Raw genomic sequence first — 4,933 nt, 5'->3', positions numbered from 1 at the left:
TGCGCACCTCGCGTGCACCTTCGCTGCGGTGGGCACCTTGGCTGGGTTGCGCGCCTTGGTGGGCACCATGCAGTGCACGAAGTCGGAGCCCGGATTGCCCCGGGCGCGCACCTCCGCCAGGGTGGGCACCTTGGTGCGCACAACTTGCCTGGGCTGCGCACCAGGAAGGGCTCAAGATGGCACCCGCGTTCCGTTTTTTTCACTATCTTTCAGAACGGAAATTTTAAAATCTCGTTTTTTTTTGCCTTTTCTGGAAATTAGTGAAGGCAGCGCATCAAAGGTGCGCAACGCTGGTGCGAACCTGGGAGCGCTCCGATGTGTGCTCCAAGGTGCGGCGTGCACGAAGTCGGACCCCGGTTTGCCCCGGGTGCGCACCTCGCGTGCACCTTGGTGCGCACACCTTGGCTGGGTTGCGCGCCCTGGTGGGCACCATGGTGCGCACCAAGGAGCGCTCCGAAGTGTGCTCCAAGGTGCGGCGTGCACGAAGTCGGAGCCCGGTTTGCCCCGGGTGCGCACCTCGCGTGCACCTTCGCCGCGGTGGGCACCATGGCGTGCACGAAGTCGGAGCCCGGTTTGCCCCGGGTGCGCACCTCGCGTGCACCTTCGCCGGGGTGGGCACCTTGGTGTGCAGACCTTGGCTGGGTTGCGCGCCCTGGTGGGCACCATGGTGCGCACCAAGGAGCGCTCCGAAGTGTGCTCCAAGGTGCGGCCTGCACGAAGTCGGAGCCCGGTTTGCCCCGGGTGTGCACCTCGGGTGGGCACCTTGGTGCGCATGCCTTGCCTGGGCTGCGCACCAGGGCGGGCTCAAGATGGCACCCGCGTTCCTTTTTTTTCACTATCTTTCAAAACGGAAATTTTAAAATCTCATTTTTTTTTGCCTTTTTCTGGAAATTAGTGAAGGCAGCGCATCAAAGGTGCGCACCTCGCTGCCCACCACGGTGCGCAACGCCGGTGGGCACCCGGGAGTGCTTCGAAGTGTGCTCCAAGGTGCTGCGTGCACGTTGTCGGAGCCCGGTTTGCCCCGGGTGCGCACCTCGCGTGCACCTTCGTCGGGGTGGGCACCTTGGCTGGGTTTGCCCCGGCTGCGCTCCGAAGCGGGGTTATTGGAGCGCCGCCTCTTTTTTTGTCGGAGCGTTTGGTGGGGTTTCTCGCATTGGCTCTTCCGAGGCCCGGTTGCCACCCTGGCGCGCACGAAGTCGGAAGTAGGGTTAATTGCCCGGGTGCGCACCTTTGCCAGGGTGGGCACCTTACCTGGGCTGCGCACCAGGGCGGGCTCAAGATGGCACGCGCGTTCCGTTTTTTTCACTATCTTTCAAAACGGAAATTTTAAAATCTCCTTTTTTTTTTGCCTTTTCTGGAAATTAGTGAAGGCAGCGCATCAAAGGTGCGCACCTCGCTGCCCACCTTGGTGTGCTCTGAGGTGCGCACCCGGGAGCGCTACGAAGTGTGCTCCAAGGTGCGGCGTGCACGTTGTCGGAGCCCGGTTTGCCCCGGGTGCGCACCTCGCCTGCACCTTGGCCGGGGTGGGCACCTTGGCTGGGTTTGCCCAGGGTGCGCTCCGAAGCGGGGTTACTGGAGCGCCCCCTCTTTTTTTGTCAGAGCGTTTGGTGGGGTTTCTCGCATTGGCTCTTCCCAGGCCCGGTTGTTGGGTGCGCTCCCACCCTGGCGCGCGCGAAGTTGGAAGTTGGGTTAATTGCCCGGGCGCGCACCTTCGCCAGGGTGGGCACCTTGGTGCGCACACCTTGGCTGGGCTGCGCACCAGGGCGGGCTCAAGATGGCACCAGCATTCCCTTTTTCTCACTATCTTTCAAAACGGAAATTTTAAAATCTCGTTTTTTTTTTGCCTTTTATGGAAATTAGTGAAGGCATCGCATCAAAGGTGCGCACCTCGCTGCCCACCTTGGTGTGCTCCGAGGTGCCCACCACGGTGCGCAACGCCGGTGCGAACCCGGGAGCGCCCCGATGTGTGCTCCAAGGTGCGGCGTGCACGAAGTCGGACCCCGGTTTGCCCCGGGTGCGCACCTCGCGTGCACCTTGGTGCGCACACCTTGGCTGGGTTGCGCGGCCTGGTGGGCACCATGGTGCGCACCAAGGAGCGCTCCGAAGTGTGCTCCAAGGTGCGGCGTGCACGAAGTCGGAGCCCGGTTTGCCCCGGGTACGCACCTCGCGTGCACCTTCGCCGGGGTGGGCACCTCGGCTGGGTTGCGCGCCCTGGTGCGCACCAAGGAGCGCTCCGAAGTGTGCTCCAAGGTGCGGCGTGCACGAAGTCGGAGCCCGGTTTGCCCCGGGTGCGCACCTTCGCCGCGGTGCGCACCATGGCGTGCACGAAGTCGGAGCCCGGTTTGCCCCGGGTGCGCACCTCGCGTGCACCTTCGGCGGGGTTGCGCGCCCTGGTGGGCACCATGGTGCGCACCAAGGAGCGCTCCGAAGTGTGCTCCAAGGTGCGGCGTGCACGAAGTCGGAGCCCGGTTTGCCCCGGGTGCGCACCTCGCGTGCACCTTCGGCGGGGTTGCGCGCCCTGGTGGGCACCATGGTGCGCACCAAGGAGCGCTCCGAAGTGTGCTCCAAGGTGCGGCGTGCACGAAGTCGGAGCCCGGTTTGCCCCGGGTGCGCACCTCGCGTGCACCTTCGCCGCGGTGGGCACCATGGCGTGCACGAAGTCGGAGCCCGGTTTGCCCCGGGTGCGCACCTCGCGTGCACCTTCGCCGGGGTGGGCACCTCGGCTGGGTTGCGCGCCCTGGTGCGCACCAAGGAGCGCTCCGAAGTGTGCTCCAAGGTGCGGCGTGCACGAAGTCGGAGCCCGGTTTGCCCCGGGTGCGCACCTCGCGTGCACCTTCGCCAGGGTGGGCACCTCGGTGCGCACACCTTCTCAATGTTTTCTTGCCTTTTCTGGAAATTGGTGAAGGCAGCGCATCAAAGGTGCGCACCTCGGTGTGCTCCGAGGTGCGAACCCGAGAGCGCTCCGAGGTGCCCACGAAGTCGAAAGTCGGGTTAATTGCATTGTTTTCCCCGGGTGCGCTCCGAGGTGCGCAACATCGGCGCGCACCAAGGAGGGCTCCGAAGTGTGCTCCAAGGTGCGCACGATGGCGTGCACCTCTGGTGCGCACGATTCGGAGCTCGGTTTGACCGGGGTGCGCACACCTTGGCTGGGTTGCGCACCTTTTGTGCGCTCCAAGGTGCGCACGAAGTCGGAGCTCGGTTTGCCCCGGGTGCGCACCTTCGCCAGGGTGCGCACCTTGATGCGCACGCCTTGGCTGGGCTGCGCACCTTGGTGGGCGCCATGGTGCGCACCTTTCGTGCGCTCCAAGGTGCGCACGAAGTCGGAGCTCGGTTTGCCCCGGGTGCGCACCTTGGTGGGCGCCATGGTGCACTCCGAGGTGCCCAAGATTGGTGCGCACCAAGGAGCGCTCCGAAGTGCGCTCCAAGGTGCGCGCGAAGTCGAAAGTTGGGTTAATTGTCCGGTTTGCCTCGGGTGCGCACCTTGCGTGCACCTTCGCCAGGGTGGGCGCCTTGGTGCGCACACCTTGGCTGGGCTGCGCACACCTTGGCACCCGCGTTTCCTTCATTTTAAATTTTTTTTTTTTACAATCTCTCAAGTGGGAAATTCTATAATCTCAACTTTTTTTGCCTTTTCAGGAAACTTTTGAATGGAGCGCATCATTGGTGCGCTCCGAAGTGTGCTCCAAAGCTCTCTCCAGCTGCGTGCACCTGCCCCGGCCGCGCACCCGGCCCCGCCCAGCTTCGCTCACCTGTCCCGGGCGTCTGGTGCGGAACCTTAGAGTAAGAAACATCACCGTGCACCTTGGCCAACGTGCGCGACTCGACCGAGCGCGCACTGGCCGAGGTGCACACCGATTTCACCTGGGTGCGCGCGCAGCACCTCGGGCGCACCGGGGTGCGCGCACAACGCCCGGGTTGCACCGTGGCCTGTGTGCTCGGGGCGCCTCGGGTGCGCGCTCGGTGTCGCCCCCGCGCGCGCGGTAGTGCGGGCAGCGCACCCCGGCCCGGCCCGGCCCCGCCCCGACGAGAACGCAAACGGGCAAAAGGTTTATTCAAATAGCATTGCGACGCCCGGCGAAAAACTAAAAAAGGGTGCAACACCGGGACTTCCCGGGAGGTCACCCATCCCAGTACTACTCCGGCCCAAGCGCGCTTAACTGCGGAGTTCTGATGGGATCCGGTGCACTAACGCTGGTATGATCGCACCCGTTATGAGCTTGTCGCAGTGTGTACTTAGCAAACCGCGACCCACGTGCGAATCCACCCCGGCCACCCACCCCCGTCGAGGTGCACACCCTCCCTCGCGAAGTGCGCCCCGTTCGCCAAGTGTGAGCCCTGCCCGGGTGCGCGCACCTTGCTAGGGCGTCGGGTGTGCACCCGGCCCGGCCTACGTGCGTGCACCTGGAGGGGGCGTCGTGTGCGTGCAGTGTCCCGTCTGCAACGCGGTGCCCACACACCACCTCGGGCGCAACGACCTGCGCTCACATGTGGGCCGAGTGCACCTTGGTGCATGTTCGGGGCGCCTCGGGTGCACGCTCGATCTTGCCCCGGTGCACCAAGGCGCTCGGTTTGCCCCGGGTGCGCACTTGGTGCAAGGTGGGCACCCAAAATAGGGATCAAGCACCAAAACACAAGTTTCGGGATGCAAAATGGGACCCAAGGACCACAAATGCGTTCCAAGACCCATGATGGGTCCACGAGAACAAAAATGTGTTCCGAGACTTAATAAACAAATATTGGGTTTTAGGAGAAGAAACATGCTCTGATGCCCAAAACGAGAATCGACCCCGAAAAGGCCACAGGCCAAAAGTGGGATGCGAGACAAAAAAAAATGGGACCCGAGGACCAAAATTGGGTTCCCAGGTCGAAGACAGGGCAACCGGACAAGAAACGACCTCTAAGGCTCGAAATGAGTCCCGACGACTAAAACTTG

The 4,933-nt window shown here is 63.4% G+C and overlaps 1 non-coding gene across 1 annotated transcript; it reads right to left on the bottom strand.

The window, feature by feature from the left end:
- Positions 1 to 4,089: 4,089 nt before the first annotated feature.
- LOC131864418 (5S ribosomal RNA) lies at positions 4,090 to 4,208 on the bottom strand. The gene has a single exon (XR_009363225.1). It is a non-coding gene; the product is annotated as a 5S ribosomal RNA (ribosomal RNA).
- Positions 4,209 to 4,933: the final 725 nt, after the last annotated feature.

The sequence above is a fragment of the Cryptomeria japonica genome, unplaced genomic scaffold, assembly GCF_030272615.1.
Source record: "Cryptomeria japonica unplaced genomic scaffold, Sugi_1.0 HiC_scaffold_85, whole genome shotgun sequence".
NCBI lineage: Eukaryota > Viridiplantae > Streptophyta > Pinopsida > Cupressales > Cupressaceae > Cryptomeria > Cryptomeria japonica.
This window is presented reverse-complemented; position numbering and strand designations above follow the sequence as displayed.